Source organism: Mobula birostris, chromosome 10 (assembly GCF_030028105.1).
Source record: "Mobula birostris isolate sMobBir1 chromosome 10, sMobBir1.hap1, whole genome shotgun sequence".
In the NCBI taxonomy this organism is placed as follows: Eukaryota; Metazoa; Chordata; class Chondrichthyes; order Myliobatiformes; family Myliobatidae; genus Mobula; species Mobula birostris.
Genome location: NC_092379.1, coordinates 46,511,673 through 46,532,148, shown reverse-complemented (window position 1 = coordinate 46,532,148; position 20,476 = coordinate 46,511,673).

Genomic DNA, 20,476 nt, shown 5'->3' with positions numbered 1-20,476 from the left:
GTAAGAGAGGGCGCCGCTCATAAGGTCAGACTAAACTGATAGTTTTGTTGAAGTATGAAATTGCAATACCAGATTGCAAGGTGCATTTAATTCTTTCACATTTGTGGTAGATTGCAATCTTTCACTGCTGGACAATTATTTCACCCCAGTTTATTTTATATTATTCAGAGGAATACACTTTGCATTTCATTGCTTTGCAAATGTTCTGTGAAATTCCAACCAAAACCAGTCATTGACATAGCAGAATTCAGAAACAAACTGATAGGATAAAGAGAAACAAAACTATAAATTCACACACACAGCATCAATGCTATTATAAATTCAGCTGTCTGATGTTATCATCTACACAAGAGATTCTGCAGATACTGAAAATTCAGAGCAACATGCAAAATACTGGAGGAGCTCAGCAGGTCAGGCAGCATCTATGGAGCAGAATAACGATCGACTTTACGGCCCGAGACCTTCATCAGGACGGACACCATTAGTTGGATGTCTTCATTTGACTTCGGGTCCATGCAAACAAAAGCTGAATCTGCGTCTGCGTCAGCATTCTCTACTTTACCTGCAATGATAGAACAAGAACAGGGAATCCAGTGAACATCCGAGAGAGGCAAAGAGTCAAACCGACCGAATGGATCGAAAGAGTACAGTAACAAAATAAAATGTTTTAATATTTTCCTCGTAAATTCGTGGATTTATTATCAGCTGGAGGCTGCATTTTTACAGGAAAAAGATTGGTCGATGGGCTCATTGCGTCTCTATGTTTCCAATCAACATCTGATCCGTCACATGTCAAATGTGAAGGAGTTGGTGTACTTTACTGTTTGCTACTTAATCTGACACCTGGTGCCGCGTGGTGTAATGTCTGTGACTGTTCATATTTTCTTTAACCCGCCTCAATGAACTAACACTCTAAATTACGCTGTTCACAGCTTTACGTATTATTTTCGCGAGCAAGAACCGTTATCTGCGTTAAACACAAAGAATGATTTTTTCCTTGACATGTTTTGAACTGTTGTATAGTTGGTCAGCACCGCTGGACGTAAAAGGAGGAATATTGCAAAACAAGGCCGCGAGTAATCAAGGTGTGTTATGCAGCACTCGGCTTCATTACACAATAAATAGATGTCGAAAAGTATAACGTGCGCCCGAAGGCAGTCTTTGAATAATGCCCATATTTTTAGTCTGCATAATGAAGGACAACTTTTTTTTTTGCACTGACAATACTGCAAGCGTTTAGTAGTTTATTCATTGGAATGAGTAACTTGCCTCCCGAGCAAGAATTGAAAGGATTGCAATTACACATAATGGAGTTCAGAATCATGTACGCTGATGTTCTGAAACAAGTAAAATCGTATTGTAGAACATAGAACATAGAATAGTACAGCACAGTACAGGCCCTTCGGCCCACAATGTTGTGCCGACCCTCAAACCCTGCCTTCCATATAAGCCCCCACCTTAGATTCCCCCATATACCTGTCTAGTAGTCTTTTAAACTTCACTAGTGTATCTGCCTCCACCACTGACTCAGGGAGTGCATTCCACGCACCAACCACTCTCTGAGTTAAAAACCTTCCCCTAATATCCCCCTTGAACTTCCCACCCCTTACCTTAAAGCCATGTCCTCTTGTATTGAGCAGTCGTGCCCAGGGGAAGAGGCGCTGGCTATCCACTCTATCTATTCTTCTTATTATCTTGTACACCTCTATCATGTCTCCTCTCATCCTCCTTCTCTCCAAAGAGTAAAGCCCTAGCTCCCTTAATCTCTGATCATAATGCATACTTTCTAAACCAGGCAGCATCCTGGTAAATCTCCTCTGTACCCTTTCCAATGCTTCCACATCCTTTTTATAGTGAGGCGACCAGAACTGGACACAGTACTCCAAGTGTGGCCTAACCAGAGTTTTATAGAGCTGCATCATTACATCGTGACTCTTAAACTCTATCCCTCGACGTATGAAAGCTAACACCCCATAAGCTTTCTTAACTACCCTATCCACCTGTGAGGCAACTTTCAGGGATCTGTGGACATGCACCCCGAGATCCCTCAGCTCCTCCACACTACCAAGTATCTTGCCATTTACTTCGTACTCTGCCTTGGAGTTTGTCCTTCCAAAGTGTACCACCTCACACTTCTCTGGGTTGAACTCCATCTGCCACTTCTCAGCCCACTTCTGCATCCTATCAATGTCTCTCTGCAATCTTTGACAATCCTCTACACTATCTACAACACCACCAACCTTTGTGTCGTCTGCAAACTTGCCAACCCATCCTTCAACCCCCACATCCAGGTCGGTAATAAAAATCACGAAAAGTAGCGGTCCCAGAACAGATCCTTGTGGGACACCACGAGTCACAATCCTCCAATCTGAATGTACTCCCTCCACCACCACCCTCTGCCTTCTGCAGGCAAGCCAATTCTGAATCCACATGGCCAAACTTCCCTGGATCCCATGCCTTCTAACTTTCTGAATAGGCCTACCATGTGGAACCTTGTCAAACGCCTTACTAAAATCCATATAGATCACATATACTGCACTACCCTCATCTATATCCCTGGTCACCTCCTCAAAGAACTCTCTCAGGCTTGTTAGACACGATCTGCCCTTCACAAAGCCATGCTGACTGTCCCTGATCAGACCATGATTCTCTAAATGCCTATAGATCCTATCTCTAAGACTCTTTTCCAACAGCTGTCACACCACAGACGTAAGGCCCACTGGTCTATAATTACCCGGACTATCCCTACTACCTTTTTTGAACAAGGGAACAACATTCGCCTCCCTCCAACCCTCCGGTACCATTCCCGTGGACAACGAGGATGTAAAGATCCTAGCCAGAAGCTCAGCAATCTCTTCTCTCGCCTCATGGAATATTCCGTGAGGCCCCGGGGACTTACCTGTCCTAATGTATTTTAACAACTCCAACACCTCCTCTCCCTTAATATCAGCATGCTCCAGAACATCAACCTCACTCATATTGTCCTCACCATCATCAAGTTCCCTCTCATCCTGTCATCCTTTTTTTCTTCACATAATTGAAGAATGCCTTGGGGTTTTCCTTTACCCTACTCACCAAGGCCTCCTCATGCTCCCGTCTAGCTCTTCTCAGCCCCTTCATAAGCTCCTTTCTTGCTTCCCTATATTCCTCAATAGACCCATTTGATCCTTGTTTCCTAAACCTCATGTATGCTGCCTTCTTCCTCCTGACTAGATTTTCCACCTCACTTGTCACCCATGGTTCCTTCACCCTGCCATTCTTTATCTTCCTCACCGGGACAAATTTATCCCTTACATGCCGCAAGATATCTCTAAACATCGACCACATGTCCATAGTAAATTTCCCTGCAAAAATATCACCCCAATTCACACTCGCAAGTTCTAGCCGTATAGCCTCATAATTTGCTTTTCCCCAATTAAAAATTTTCCTGTCCTCTTTGATTCTATCCTTTTCCATGATAATTATAAAGGCCAGGGAGCGGTGGTCACTGTCCTCCAGATGCTCACCCACTGAGAGATCTGTGACCTGACCCGGTTCATTACCTAGTACTAGATCTAGTATGGCATTACCCCCTGGTCGGCCTGTCCACATACTGTGACAGGAATCCATCCTGGACATACTTAACAAATTCTGCCCCATCTAAACCCTTGGAACTAATCAGGTGCCAATCAATATTATGGAAGTTAAAATCACCCATGATAACAACCCTGTTATTTTTGCACCTTTCCAAAATCTGCCTCCCAATCTGCTCCTCTGTATCTCTGCTGCTACCAGGGGGCCTATAGAATACCCCCAGTAGAGTAACTGCTCCCTTCCTGTTCCTGTGCATGATAAAGATGAATATTGTGAAAGTTTCCACCTATGAGTGACCTACAACAAAGAGAAATACACACAAAATGAAGTAGGAACTCAGCAGGTTAGACAGCATCTAGGAACAGGAATAAATAACTGCCGTCCTGAACATTGACTGTACATTCCTCTCCATCAATAATGCCTGACCTGCTGCGTTTGTCTTGCACTTACTGTGTGTTACACTGGATACCATCATAAGCAGAATCTTGTGTTTATAATCTGCAGCTAAGAGATGCATTTTCTGAATAAATAGCAATGAAGTAAAGACAGACATGGGGAGGAATTTCGTCTCTCAAAGTGTTATGAAAACTTTCCATCGTGGACTGAAAAAAAGGTTCGAGGACTTGTTACAGAGTACAGATCATAGTGTATATTGGCAATCTCGTATTTGCACCAAGTAGACTGGGAAGCCCAAATGAATCAATAATGAGATCACCTATGATCTCAATGAATGACAGTTCGGGGGTTTGATTGGTCCACTCATTTTTCTATATTGTATCTTCCTGTTTCTTTATCGTGACAAACTTATCTGGTCGTATTCCGTTTCTGAGCCTTCTGGTGAATGTTTCAAAATACAATTCTCATAGAGCAAGGGTGGCTGTGGTCAAAACAACGCTTTACACTACCAGCGACCAGGGTTCAATTTCTGCCGCCATCCTGTAAGAAAATTTTACGTTCTCTACCTTGACCATGTGGGTTTCCCTCGTGTCTCCGGTTTTCACCCACACTCTGTTTGGTCGATTAATAGATAGATAGATAGATAGATATGCATACTTTATTGATCCCGAGGGAAATTTGGTTTCGTTACAGCTGCACCAACCAAGAATAGAGCATAAATATCGCAATACAAAACCCACAAACAATCAAACAACAATATGCAAACTATGCCAGCTGGAAATAAGTCATTGTAAATGGTTCCGTGATTAGGCCAGGCGGAGCCGCGCAGTTCGATGGCTAAATTAAGTTGCTTGAACAATGTCCTGAGTTTTAGGCAACAACCCCCCTTCAAAAATAATAGGACTAAATACCAAACATGCCAGCATTACGGTGAATGGGAAAACGCGTTCCCGTTCCCTTGAGTGCAATTGAAAGGAATGTTGGGTCGGTGATAAGACGCACAGCATCATCATTACTGGCTGCTACGCTGAACGGAATCTGCTTTGCAATGTAGAAGTAGAGGTTTTAAATAATGACAACAATGAAGCATAATGGTACAGTATCTCACTATGGAAACGTACAAATGAAAATTATTCATTTATAAATCACGAAATGTTGGACGCACTAAGCAGGCTACGCACAGCGGCGCATAACGGGAGAAACTAACGTTTTGAGTCCAAAACCACTCGTCTGTACAGGGTGGTGACGAATTGGTTAATGCGACAGCTAAAAGCCGATTATGCCACTTTCTCATAGGCGTTGCCAACAGCGGGGCCGTAGATTGTGCCCAGCAGGCTAGGCTGTACTAATGGAGAGAGAAAATTTGAAGGAAATCGCAGATGGATTACTGATAGAAATGGTCATTTCTGGTGAAAATGAAAGTGTGAACTATACGAAGCTGGAGAACTTGACTTTTCAGGCGCGAGAGAAGATGGTGGAGTGCAGCGGGTGCGATAAGTGTACTTTTTCTGACGGTGTGAAATAATGTGGTCTTTACGATCAGACAATAAGAACAGAAAATTAAGGAAGGAAAAGCATGAAAACAAAGATTGAGTTTAGAGCACAGAAACGGGCTCTTCAGCCCACTTCGCTCCGAGAGACCAACCTATGCTCATCCAACCTTACTCGCATTGGTGTATAGCATTCGACACCTTTTCTAGTCAAGTAATTACTGTGAGAAGGATTCCGGGAAAGTTTGGAGGGATGTGGACTAGAAAATAAATTGCTAATATTTAGATGTTTGAATGTAAGGTGGAAAACCTGAGGATATCAACTTAGGAGAAATGAATAGAACGATAGCGTATTCTATGAATAGTCAGAGACTGAAAAGTATTGGGGTTCATAGTGGTCTGCGTAAAGCATAGAATATCAAGAGCAGATTGTTCCAGTTTCTATTAAATATTGTCTGGAACTAATGTCGTAGAAATTTCACTTTCACTTGCCACATAGATCTTCCCGCAATAATTCGTGGATAGGTTCACTTGATAAGGAGTTGTGATTAGATTTGAGCAATATACATTCATAAACAACCATCTGTCCTTATCATGGGCAGGAGTTAACATTCATGAAGTTGCTGAAGGGTATTTAAAACCTGCCCTGAGAATCTAATACGATGATGTTATTGCGCCTGCACAATGATTTTCATCATTTCCTTTGGTGCAATGTATGACTCCAACCATTGCCAACCGACAACACAACGCCAAGGTAGCGCAGAGGCAGAGCGACGTTATGACAGGTCGGAGCGTTCTGGAGTTCGGAGTTCAATGCCTGTACCATTCTGCAAGAGGTCAGTAAGTCCTCCCGGTGGAATACCTTGGTTTTCCCGGATGCTCCGCTTTCCTCACACAGTCAAGAGACCGACCGGGTAGGTTAATTAGTCATTGTAAATTGACTTGTGATTAGGATACGGTTAATTGGGGTTGTGCAGCTGCTGGGGAGGCGTCCCTCGAAAAGCCGGAATGGCCTACTCCGCGTTGTATCGCTAAATAAATGAATCGTATTTCACTGTACAATGGGATCTAATTGTCCAAATGATTGACACAACTTCCTGTAGACTACATTCCAGTTTTCCGTAAAAACAGCTATAGTCTGAACTCCCTACACGGTAGAATGAACATTCCTTGTAGATATTCGTGGATGGCATTGTGCGTTGTTGTGAGATCAGGGCCGAGCATCATCAACACCATGCGAGATAAAAATAAAGTGGCCATAAATGTGGATTCACTCTCCTCACCGAGAGGCATATCTATTTTCCAGTTCCATCGAAGATGTATCTATGTATCCATCTATCTATTTATCTATTTACTTACTTACTTATTTATAGATATATGCAGAATAGGCCCTTCCGGCCATTCGGGCCGCACCGCCAGCAAACCCCCGATATAACCCTGGCCTAATCACTGGTCAATTCAGAATAACCAACAAACCTACTACCCAGTACGTCTTTAGACTGCGGAACGAAACCGGAGTACCAGGAGGAAACCCACGAATTCCACGGGAGAACGTACAACTTCTTACTGAGAACGTTTCTCACTCAATTATTCCTGCCGGTCATGTCGGAGACTCATCAATAAAGCACCACTCTATCACTTGCGAGTTATTAGTATGCTAATTCTTATCTATTGATCATATTGTACTTGACCTTAAATAAGTCTATTTACAGGTGTGGTTCATTGATGTATGATCTTAGAGTATAATTAGAAACGCCAAGAATGGCTCCGTTTAGAGTGTCATTCATCAATTAATATTTATGCACGTTCTTCCAGCTTACCCTATTGAGATCCTATTGGTGAGGCATTTTAACACTATAGTTCAGTTTGTCTCCGCATGTTCAACAGAGACCCGATTATATAACACTAATTTTAGTTGACGCTCACATATGTTATTGTATCGGATCGTCGGAGAGGTCTGATTACTAATACAGTACTACGGTAATGATCGTTTCAATCTGCTCATTGCCGACCTTTGTTGTATTTTTATCTCTTGACTGGATAGTAAAGCACGGAATGGATGTGAGCCTTTTGGCAAATTGTGCTTACTTTTTGGGGTGCTGATGTTTGCTTTCACAGTAGATTGTGAAAGTGGGTGCGTGACGACACAGGAGTATGTTGCGTCCTTCTTCCAATCGGCTGAAGTCAAGTAAAGGAGGCTTCTGGTGTTGAAGGTCATGTCCTGTTGAAGCGCAGTGGGGAAGCTGGTAGCGTTCGAGTAGAATGCGGCTCCGTCCTTCTGCCACAAAACGGTTATGTCATCGGGGTAAAATCCCGTTATCATGCATGTGAGCGTAGCGATACCCGCAGTTTGAATCACCTCTGCAGAGGGGGGAAAGAGACGTACCGTTGGTTCCACTGCTTTGGCTGCAAGAGAAGGTCAACCAGTGTTAATCTCCAAAAACTGTCTTTCCGAAATGTGGTTGAAGCGAAATGGTGCAAGTACACAGCAAGAATTGTAGGTTCTGCGATGAAGGAAACAGTGGCTCTTTTTGCATTTGACAAGTTTCCTAACTATACGCTGGTCAAGTTGTTTAACGTTCCGTAGTGAGCGGTCTAATTGTTAGTGAGCTGCTAAGGGTAATGATGACGATAACATTCTGTTTTGGAGTGTATCACGAGGGGCGTACCACGGTCCTAAGAGCTTTGTTGTTTGTGATATAACGATTTGTATGTGCATATAGAAAATATCATTTCTGAGTAATGCATAAGACTAAACTTGGTGGTGTTTTGAATCGCGATGATGGGCGTCAAAAGCTGCGGCAATACTCTTCAAATACAATGTTAGATTGTGCGGCAGCAGATGGACAAATGCGTGTCGATGCAGTTTGGGAACTGAAGAAGGGGGTATGCAATGAATAGAAAATAGCTCATTATTAAGGAACATTTATGAACAGAGAGATATTGGGGTTTAAGTCCATAGTTCCCCGAAAGTGGCAGCACTGGTAGCTGGTGTGTTGACAAAGGAACACGGCATACTTGCTTTCACAGGTCAGGATTAGCAGATGAAATTTAGGACGCTCTGCTTAAACTTTATTAAACACTAGTGCACTCGATTTTGCACTCTCGTCGCCTCGTTTTAAGGTGAATGGCATTGCGCTGGAAAGAGTGCATAAGAGATTCAACTGTATGTTAACTGGATTGGAGAACGTCAGTTATAGGGAGTAATTAGAATCGCTGGGCTTGTTTTGTTCTGAAGTGAAAGAAACTGAGTAGTTACCCGATAACACCACGCAGAATTATCAGTGACACTGGTAGGCTAAGTAGACAAAAACATTCGTATGTGTAGACTATGAAATCCAAAGACAGTATGTACTAAAGTTAAGTGGAAGGAGCTTTAGAGGGTACCTTAAGTCACTGCATTTGGCAAACATTTAGTCGATCACTGAAGTAGGAAAGACATTGAATTTTTTTTTTCTGTTGCTGAAAATTGGATTGAGGTAGATGTGAAACATCTTTGAACATTGGGGTCAGAGAGCCAACTGAATTTCTGTGCAGCATTTTATAACTACAACTTTTTAGTGGGGTAGTACATGGATACAACTATCAGAGTGCCTGCTGCAAGTCTCCAGAAACATTGATTTCGGTCTTGACCTGCTCTACTGGAGTTTATACGGTTGTCGTGTAGCTGTGCGCGTTCTGTTTTAGGTTATCCGACTTCCGTATCGAACAACATGCCAGTGCTAGCCACGTCGACTACCATAACTTACTCTTAATGTAGAGTAGAGTCTTCGAAGAGTTGTTGAAGCTACGAAACAATAAACTAGATCAAAGTGGAATTCGCTGAATGGAGGGGGCTTGGTTTCTGTCGACCGAAGAATCTGTTCCAATGCTGTCGGGTCCTGTGACTTCAACATTTCATTCGAAGAAATCTTGGGTGGAACGCTATCAGTGCACCATTCATCAGAAAACCTGTCTTCCCTTGAATAAGATAATGCATTATGACTCTAGCAGAGGGCAACTCGTTCACCATCATGCCTGCTTTCCTCTGAATACTGCTGCCTGGCATTTAGCAGTTTCTGTTCCTCTTTCTGCATCTGCACTGCTTTGCGTTTCGATTGTTGCTATTGCACCCACCTTTTGCTTTTCGTGTCCTTTTTGACAGGGAAGCAGGTGAATGATTGTCCTGCACCGAGCAAGAGTATTCTACTCCGCTGTCCCACTTGGCCACGCTGCTGGTCAAACGGCCGACTGTCACGTACTGACTCCCGATCTTTGCTGCTTGTTCTGTTTGAACGCCATCAGCTCTTTCCTTCCCACCCACTGTCCAAGAGATGGAAACCTCAGCTGGAAATGTGGCGATCAACTCAGACACCAGTGTGGCAGTTTTGTTTGTGCACATTTCTTCAACGGTAGGATCTCTGAGAAACAATGCGAATTCTAGAAGACGTCCAGTAATTGAAAGGACTCATGACGAATCTGAAGTTTAGCAAGGATCTCAATTTAGTAATAACCTGCTACACGTTAAGAGCTTAAGGTGGAAATTGTTAATTTTAGATCATGCTTAAGTCGTCTTTTCGTGAACCCTTGAGTTAGATCATGACCACACGCTACTCTTCTATACTGAAAAGAAAAGAAAATGGTTGAAAATGAATAACGTATCGTCATTCATAGACAAGTGTGGCGAAGGATGGAGGGAGAGATACAGCCGGACATCCCCGGAAAGTACGACAGTGATAAAACACTGGCGTGGGGAAGGGGCAGTGGCTTGTGGCAAAACAGTGAATGGGATGCAGCGAGACAGAGAGATTGGCTGAGGGAGGAGAGAACACAGGAAGCTCGAAGATGTAAGTGAACGTTAGATGGAAAGAAGTGCTAAATACATATGCAGTGTTCGATCTATTTATGCAAGAATGAAGGACCAGTTTAGCACAGGGTTTAACTGTCTGATAAGCCGAGTGGCTGCCTCGACTACTTTCTTCCTTTCATTTATTTATTTTCCAAAACTTTCATTATTGTATGCTGATACCAGCTACAGATATAACACATCAGTAAAAATTAATGGGCTGTTAAATTTGAAAGTTAAAGATGATCACCTAAGATTTTTTTTTTTTTAACCGCTGCTTTCCTGTGCTTATCTTTTCAGATGTCCGGATTCCTTAGAATCATTTCAGATATACAAATTCTATTCTGTGCATCAACATAATCAGAAATCAATATTCGCTGATGCGCCATGATGTCTTCTGACTACACTTCACAATATTTCTTGTAATTCTTACCTCTGATATTTAATGTTTGCTGCCTAAACATTCCGACTCACATTCCTATCAGTCCCTTACCCGAACTTGATACTGGCACGCATCTTAGTCTTTAGTAGCCTGGTTATTTAAAAATCTTGTCCGTAGATGATTACAGCCCACCAAATGAAATACTGAGGACGAAAGTGGAAATACTGCACCTATGGATTGGGAACTGCTTCTTACCTGACTCAGCTCGTATTTCTTTGCGGATGTTGCTGCTGGTTGCAGAGTGGGATACTTGGCACGAGTACACAGCACCACTGGCCCATTCACTCACAGGCACTTTGAGCACACTTGCTGAGGTAAAGGTTTCGCTTGAACTTTCAATGGAAGAAGTGGTGGAAAAACCGGACTGTACGGCTCGTCCGTTTTTCTGCCAGGTCACTGCGATGTTTTCAGGTAGGTATTCGCTCATGAGACAAATCAATTCCACAAAACCCTGTGCTTTTTGTTCTGCAGTTGCAGAATAGACAAGATTGATATTTGGCGGGGTCGGTTGTTTTGCTAAAATTAACAAAAACAAAAGTCTTTGAAATGATTGGATCAATTTTACGTTGTTTTTCAGACAACTTGTAAGGCATAAGACAACTACAATATTCCTTGCATCATAAGAATCTCTACATGTCAAGAGCTACGTTAGCGCTTCTAAGACCTTTCGGCTGAAGGGATGACTGAAGCTGAGATATTTCCTTCAGCATAATGGTATCACAGCTTACAGTGATTTGTTTTTTTATACCTTGAATGGTACTTTGAAATTTCGCCTAATTACTCTTCGTCGTATCAAAGCTGTCGTTGGCCGTACGACTTAATTAGAGGAGAGAGATTGAAAATCTAGCTGTCAGAATAACATCTGTCACTCAATGTCAGCAAGACCAAGGAGTTGATTATTGACTACGGGAGGAGAAAACCGCGGGTCCATCTGCAGGTCCTCATCTAGGGGTCAGAGGTGGAGAGAGTTAGCAACTTCAAATTCCTTTGCGTAATCATTTCAGAGGATCTATCCAGAGTCCAGCTGGTAAGTGCCCTTAGAAAGAAAGCACTACTCTCTTAAAAGTTTGAGAAGATGCGGCATGTCATCGAAAACTTTGACACACTTACGTAGAGGTGCGGTGGGGAGTATACTGACTGATTGCATTACGGTCTGGTATGGAAATATCAATGGCCTTGAACGAACCGCCTACAAAAAAGTGGTCGTGGAAACAGCACAGTTCATGACGAATACAACCTTCCCCGCTATTAAGCGCATCTATACGCAGCGCTGTCGCAGGAATGTGCATTTATCTTCAAGGACCCTCAGGTTCCAGGCCACGCTCTCTTCTCGTTGCCGCCATCAGGAGGGAGGTACAGAAGCCTAGGTACACAGACTAATTGGTTCGGAAACAAATGTTACCCCTTCGACATCGGGTTCTTTAACCAGAAGGACTACCTTCGTTCAACTTCATTCCCCCTGACATTGAACTGTTCTCACAACCTATGTGCTCAGTTTAAAAAAAATCATCTCATGTTGACGATACTTATTGTTTATTTATATTATTTGTTTTTTTTCCTGTTTGATTTGCACAGTTTGCATTTTGCCCTTTCGTTGTCCGTCTTAATGTGTGCGGGTTTTCATTGATTCTATTGTGTTTCGTGGTGTCTGATGTGAATGCCCGCAAGAAAATTAATTTCAGGTTTGTGTATGATGACGTATATGTACTTTTAAATTTGACGATGATGATATATATTAGTCGCAGAAAAAAACATGAGTAAGGTAGGCTTGCTAAATAGTAATCGTATCTGAAACGTCACCAGTCTGTCCATATTACAAAATATATTATTTTACAGACTCAACAATTTTCGACTAGGTTTACCTGAACGGGACAAAAGTTATTTTTCAACTTCAGCAAGTTTCCATTTTTCTCAGACTGCAAGTTGCTGTTGATGATTGTTGAAGTGCACTGAATGTGGGAATCAACAATGGCCGGTTGACAGTGTATCTACTGAGATAGAGCTGGCAACAGATAACATTGATCATAATGCTACTTTAATTCTCTGAGTCCACCCTGCCAATTAAGGATCTATTTTTACACTACGAGAGACAATTTGCAGTGCCCATTTCGATGATTGATTGATGTTGTGTACTTTGATTTTCAGAAGGCCTGTGATGAGGCTGCTAAACATGCTACGAGCCCATGGAATTACAAAGAAGATTCTAGCATAGATAAAGCAGTGGCTGCTTTGCAGGAAACAAAGCGAGCCTTTTCTGTCTGGCTGCAGGTGACTAGTGGTGTTCCACAGGGATCTGTGTTGGGATCGATTCTTTTTACGTTATATGTCAATGATTTGAATGATGTAATTGATAATTTTGTTGAAACGTTTGCAGATGATACGAAGATAGGTGGAGGGACAGCTAGTTTTGAGTAAATAGAGGGGCCCTAGACAGATTAGGACAATCGGCAGGCAAAGAAATGGCAGTTGAAGTACAGTGTCAAGAAGTGCATGGTCAAACACCTTGGTGGAAGAAATGAAAGAGTTAACTATTTTCTAAACGGGGAGGAAATGCAAAAAAAAAAACTGTGCTGCAAAGTGGCTTGGCAGTGCCTGTGCAGGATTCCCTAAAGGGTAATTTGCAGGTTGAATCTATGGTGAGGAAGGAAATGTGATGTTAGCATCCATTTCAAGATGACTAGCATATAAAAGCAAGAAGGGAATGCTGAAGCTTTATAAAACGCTGGTGAGGCTTCAGATGGAGTATTGTGAGCAGTTTTGGGCCCCTTATCTTCGAAAGGAGGCGCTGAAACTGGAGAAGGTTCATAGGAGGTTCACGAAGATGATTCCAGGATTGATTGGCTTGTCATATGAAGAGTGTTTAATGGCTCTGGGCCTGTATTCGCTGGAATTCAGAAGAATGAGGGGTGACCTCATTGAAACCTATCGAATGGTGAACACCCTTGATAGAGTTGATCTGGGGAGCATGTTTCCTATAGTGGGAGAGTCTAAACCAGAGGAAACAACCTCAGAATAGACAGGCACTCTTTTTGAACGGATATGACGAGGAATTTCTTTAGCCAAAGAGTGGTGAATCTGTGGAATTCTTTGCCACATGAAGCTGTGGAGACCAGGTCTTTATGTATATTTAAAGCTGAGGTTGATAGATCCTTGATTGGTCAGGACACGAAGAAGTCCGGGGAGAAGACATGAGATTGGGTAGGAGATGAAAATTGGATCGGTCATGATGAAATGGAGGAGCAGACAGGATGGGCCAAATGGCCTAATTCTGTTCCCATCTCTTATGGTCTTATGGCCTTATGGAATGAAACTGAGGCAAACTTGTGAAATGAGCCGTTTGCGTCAAATCCATTTAGTCAGGAAGGTGCTGGTCAGCCTGCAACTGTCGGTACGTTTCCAGCGCATGCCCACATTCACTAAACCTAAGCAGACATCTTTGGAATATGGCTGACATTGTAATAGGACAATGCTAACTGCTCACTAGAATCACAGGGATGGGTGTTTGGGTCCCGAATATTTATAATTAGTCTCAGAGATATGGACTGAGCCAACATGGATATTTAGAATGAGTTATGGAGAAGTGCAAGACACAGAGAAGCCTAGCCGTTAGCGCAACACTATCACAGCTCGAAGTGTCAGTGTACAAAGTTCAATTCTGACGCCGTCCCTAAGGAACTTGCTTGTTCTCCCCATGACCGTGTGGGTTTCCCAGGTACTGTCATTTATTTTTAATATCTAAAGTCAGAACGGTTAGTAAATCGTCCTATGATTTGGCTAGGGTTACATAAGTGAGTTGCAATAATTCTACATTAATCCATTTTAGTTTATTCGCCCTCACAAGAACATCAACGCCATCAAATTCTATCATTGTTCTAAGCACTGTGGACAATACTCATTTGCCAGTGAGCTAAGCAACTGAGCGTCTTTCGGATGTGGGAGGAAAATGGAGCGTAAATATGAGATTCCCCCTTTAGGTCAGAGATTAGGTAAAGATATATTTTCTTTCACAGGGAATTGCAAATGTTGAAATTATTCGAATGCAGAATGAGAAAATTGGCATACTTTTTAAAGCAGCGATCGTTGCGGACATACAAAGCAAACGGTCATCGCATATTACAGAAGGAGGGGAGATATAGAGCTTATATTAAAACTGACGACCATGAAGTGAAAGCGGAGTCCAATACATTTTATTGGACTGAAGAAGAGGTGCTGGTATCACACAGCTTCCCTTTGATTGCAAGTAGCGTAATAAAATAGAAAGGGTGTTGATGGTGTTTCTAAGTATTTAATGAATTCACCCTCTGGTACTCTTCTCACAAGTCGATTCCTTGTCAATTTCTCAGTTAAGGGCATGGAATGGACTGTGCTTGACGTCTGAGAAATTCCTTTCCCAGAAGGATCAAAACACAATGGGATGTCTACATTAATTTGGGAAAAAATAGCCAGGCAGACGGAGTAATACACCACAGCGCTATATACGAACACAGACTATGTTGTTTACTTGCCTACTTAACAAAAAAATACACGTGGAATTGGACTGGGTTCCCACAAAACTCCATAAACAACAAGTTTCAGAGGACTTTTAAACACGACTAAGCTCGGACAAAGGAGCTTTACAGCATGTTTAAAACTAAGAAAGATGAAGCAAACAAATAGCAGTAAGGTCATGTAAATTGGTCGAACGATGGATATTTTTGCAAATTGCTTCCCTGACATTTGTGGGTCCGATAATAGTGTAAGAGGTTTGCTTTCATTTGAGTTTCCTTCGGGAAGGAACTATTTGAAAACGCTATCATTCAATTGACTGATGAACATTAAAACCCTTTTCGCAGCAATGCTTCCATTGCAACCTATATTTTAGCATACTGCTTCAATGACGACAGTTTTATATTTTGAACCACAAAATAGTCTGATTAACACTGTAAACCTTTGTAATTGGTGTCTTGAGCGACACTTTACATCTGGAATGTCATTCATTAAGATCTGGAGTGTTAGATTTAATTAAATATAGCGCCGTGGCAATTGACTAAAGCACTTAGCGAGATGGTACAGACTTAATATTATGGTTTGTTGCCTCCCGGGTGCCAGAGTCCGGGATGACTCTGATCGGGTGCTTGAGATCCTGGTACGAGAGGGAAAGCAACCAGAAGTCGTGATACATGTTGGTACCAACGACACAGGCAGGAAGAAGGATGAGGTCCTGAAGTGTGAGTTTTGGGAACTCGGCAGAAGACTGAAGAATAGGACCTCAAGGGTGGCGTTCTCAGGATTGCTGCCAGTGCTACGTGACAGTGATGGCAAGAATTGGAGGAGATGGAAGTTGAATGCGTGTCTGACGAGTTGGTGCAGGGAGCAGGGTTTTAGATTTTTGGATCATTGGGATCTCTTCTGGGGAATGTGGGACCTGTACAGATTGGATGGATTGCACCTGAACTCAAGGGGAAGCAATATCCTTGCAGCTAGGTTTGCAAGCATGGTTCGGGAGGGTTTAAACTAATTTGCAAGGGGGATGGGACCCTGAGCGATAGAGTAGTGAAAGAAGTGTGTGGAGTAAAGCCAGATCTAACGTATGGCGAGGTTTTGAGGAAAGAGAAGCAGAATAAAGGGTGTAAAGGTAGTAAGGTAGAAGGGCTGAAGTGTGTGTACCTCAATGCAAGGAGCATCAGGAACAAAGGTGATGAACTGAGAGCTTGCATACCTATATGGAATTATGATGTAATGGCCATTACAGAGACTTGGCTGACACCAGGGCAGGAATGGATTCTCAATATTCCTGGATTTCAGTGCTTTAAAAGGGATGGGGGGGGGGGGACTGGGAGGAGGGGTGGCATTCCTAGTCAGGGATACTATTACAGCTACAGAAAGGGTGGGTAATGTAGCAGGATCCGCTTTTGAGTCAGTATGGGTGGAAGTCAGGAACAGGAAGGAAGCAGTTACTCTATTGGGGTATTCTATAGGCCCCCTGGTAGCAGCAGAGATACAGAGGAGCAGATTGGGAGGCAGATTTAGGAAAGGTGCAAAAATAACAGGGTTGTTATCATGGGTGACATTAACTTCCCTGATACTGATTGGCACCTGTTTAGTTACAAGGGTTTAGATGGGGCACAGTTCGTTAAGTCTGTCCAGGAGCGATTCCTGTCACAGTATGTGGACAGGCCGACTAGGAGGTATGCCATATTAGATATAGTACTCGGTAATGAACCGGGTCAATTCACAGATCAGTCAGTGGGTGAGCATCTGGGGGACGGTGACCACCGCTCCCTGGCTTTTAGCATTATCATGCAAAAGGATAGAATCAGAGAAGACAGGATTTTTTTAAATTGGGGAAGGGCAAATTATGAGGCTCTAAGGCTAGAACTTGCGGGTGTGAATTGGCATGATGTTTTTGCAGGGAAATGTACTATAGCCATGTGGTCGATGTTTAAAGATTTCTTGCAGGAGGTTAGGGATAAATTTGTCCCGGTGAGGAAGATAAAGGATGGTAGCTGAAGGAACCATGGTTGACAAGTGAGGTGGAAAATATAGTCAGGTGGAAGAAGGCAGCATACATGAGGTTTAGGAAGCAAGGATCAGATGGGTCTATTGAGGAATACAGGGAAGCAAGAAAGGAACTCAAGAAGGGGCTGAACAGAGCAAGAAGGGGGCATGAGAATGCCTTGGAGAGTAGGGTAACGGAAAACCCCAAGGCATTCTTCAATTATGTGAAGAACAAAAGGATGACAGGAGTGAAGGTAGGACCGATCAGAGATAAAGGTGGAAAGATGTGCCTGGAGGCTGTGGAAGTGAGCGAGGTCCTCAATGAATACTTCTCTTCGGTATTCACCAACCAGACGGAACTTGATGATGGTGAGGACAAAATGAGTGAAGTTGATGTTTTGGATCATGTTGATATTAAGGGAGAGGAGGTCTTGGAGTTGTTAAAATATATTAGGACGGATAAGCCGCCGGGGCCCGACGGCATATTCCCCAGGCTGCTCCATGAGGCGAAGGAAGCGATTGCTGAGCCTTTGGCTAGGATCTTTATATCCTCGTTGTCCACGGGAATGGTACCGAAGGATTGGAGGGAGGCGAATGTTGTCCCCTTGTTCAAAATGGTAGTAGGAATAGTCCGGGTAATTATAGATCAGTGAGCCTTACGTCTGTGGTGGGAAAGCTGTTGGAAAAGATTCTTAGAGATAAGATTTATAGGGATTTAGAGAATCATGGTCTGATCAGGGACAGTCAGCATGGCTTTGTGAAGGGCAGATCGTGTCTAACAAGCCTGATAGAGTTCTTTGAGGAGGTGACCAGGAATATAGATGAGGGTAGTGCAGTAGATGTGATCTATATGGATTTTAGTAAGGCATTTGACAAGGCTTCACATGGTAGGCTTATTCAGAAAGTTAGAAGGCATGGGATCCACGGAAGTTTGGCCAGGTGGATTCAAAATTGTCTTGCCTGCAGAAGGCAGAGGGTGGTGGTGGAGGGAGTACATTCAGATTGGAGGATTGTGACTAGTGGTGTCTCATAAGGTCTGTTCTGGGACCTCTAATTTTCGTGATTTTTATTGACGACCTGGATGTCGGGGTGGAAGGGTGGGTTGGCAAGTTTACAGACAAATCCAGGGCAAGCATCAAAAAGGGCCACTTTTCAACATAATTGTATAAGGGCTAAGAGTGTTGTAAAAGCGCGCCTGAAGGCTTTGTGTGTCAATGCAAGGAGCATTCGTAACAAGGTGGATGAATTAAAAGTGCAGATTGTTATTAATGAATATGATGTAGTTGGGATCACAGAGACATGACTCCAGGGTGACCAAGGATGGGAGCTCAACATTCAGGGATATTCAATATTCAGGAGGGATAGACATGAAAGAAAAGGAGGTGAGGTGGCGTTGTTTGTGAGAGAGGAGATTAATGCAATATAAAGGAAGGACATAAGCTGGGAAGATGTGGAGTCGATATGGGTAGAGCTGCATAACACTAAGGGGCAGAAAACGCTGGTGGGAGTTGTGTACAGGCCACCTAACAGTAGTAGTGAGGTTGGGGATGGTATTAAACAGGAAGTTAGAAATGTGTGCAATAAAGGAACATCAGTTATAATGGGTGACTTCAATCTACATGTAGATTGGGTGAAGCAAATTAGTAAGGGTGCTGAGGAAGAGAATTTCTTGGAATGTATGCGGGATGGTTTTTTGAACCAACATGTCGAGGAACCAACTAGAGAGCAGGCTATTCTGGACAGGGTATTGAGCAATGAGGAAGGGTTAATTAGCAATCTTGTCATGAGAGGCCCCTTGGGTAAGAGTAACCATAATATGGTGGAATTCTTCATTAAGATGTAGAGTGACATAGATAATTCGGAAACAAAGGTTCTGAACTTAAAGAAGGGTAACTTTGAAGGTATGAGACGTGAATTAGCTAACATAGACTGGCAAATGACACTTAAAGGGATTACGGTGGATATGGAATGGCAAGCATTTAACGATCGCATGGATGAACTACAACAATTGTTCATCCCAGTTTGGCAAAAGAATAAATCAAGGAAGGTAGTGCACCCGTGGCTGACAAGGGAAATTAGGGATAGTATCAATTCCAAAGAAGAAGCATACAAATTAGCCAGAAAAAGTGGCTCACCTGAGGACTGGGAGAAATCCCGAGTCCAGCAGAGGAGGACAAAGGGCTTAATTAAGAAAGGGAAAAAAGATTTAGAGAGAATGCTAGCAGGGAACATAAAAACTGACTGTAAAAGTTTTTAGGTAAATTGAAGGGATTAAAGACGGATAAATCCCCAGGGCCAGATGGTCTGCATCCCAGAGTGCTTAAGGAAGTAGCCCAAGAAATAGTGGATGCATTAGTGATAATTTTTCAAAACTCTTTAGATTCTGGACCAGTTCCTGAGAATTGGAGGATGGCTAATGTAACTCCACCTTTTAAAAAAGGAGGGAGAGAGAAACCAGGGATTTATAGACCGGTTAGCCTAACATTGGTGGTGGGGAAACTGTTAGACTCAGTTATCAAAGATGTGATAACAGCACATTTGGAAAGCGGTGATATCATCGGACAAAGTCAGCATGGATTTGTGAAAGGAAAATCCTGTCTGACGAATCTCATGGAATTTTTTGAGGATGTAACTAGTAGAGTGGACAGGGGAGAACCAGTGGATGTGGTATATTTGGATCTTCAAAAGGCTTTTGACAAGGTCCCACACAGGAGATTAGTGTGCAAACTTAAAGCACACGGTATTGGGGGTAAGGTATTGATGTGGATAGAGAGTTGGTTGGCAGATCGGAAGCAAAGAGTGGGAATAAACGGGGCCCTTTCAGAATAGCAGGCAGTGACTAGTGGGGTACCGCAAGGCTCAGTGCTGGGACCCCAGTTGTTTACAATATATATTAACGACTTGGATGAGGAAATTAAATGCAGCATCTCCAAATTTGCGGATGACACGAAGCTGGGCGGCAGTGTTAACTGTGAGGAGGATGCTAAGAGGATGCAGGGTGACTTGGATAGGTTAGGTGAGTGGGCAAATTCATGGCAGATGCAATTTAATGTGGATAAATGTGAAGTTATCCACTTTGGTGGCAAAAACAAGAAAACAAATTATTATCTGAATGGTGGCCGATTAGGAAAAGGGGAGGTGCAACGAGACCTGGGTGTCATTATACACCAGTCATTGAAAGTGGGCATGCAGGTACAGCAGACGGTGAAAAAGGCGAATGGTATGCTGGCATTTATAGCAAGAGGATTCGAGTACAGGAGCAGGGAGGTACTA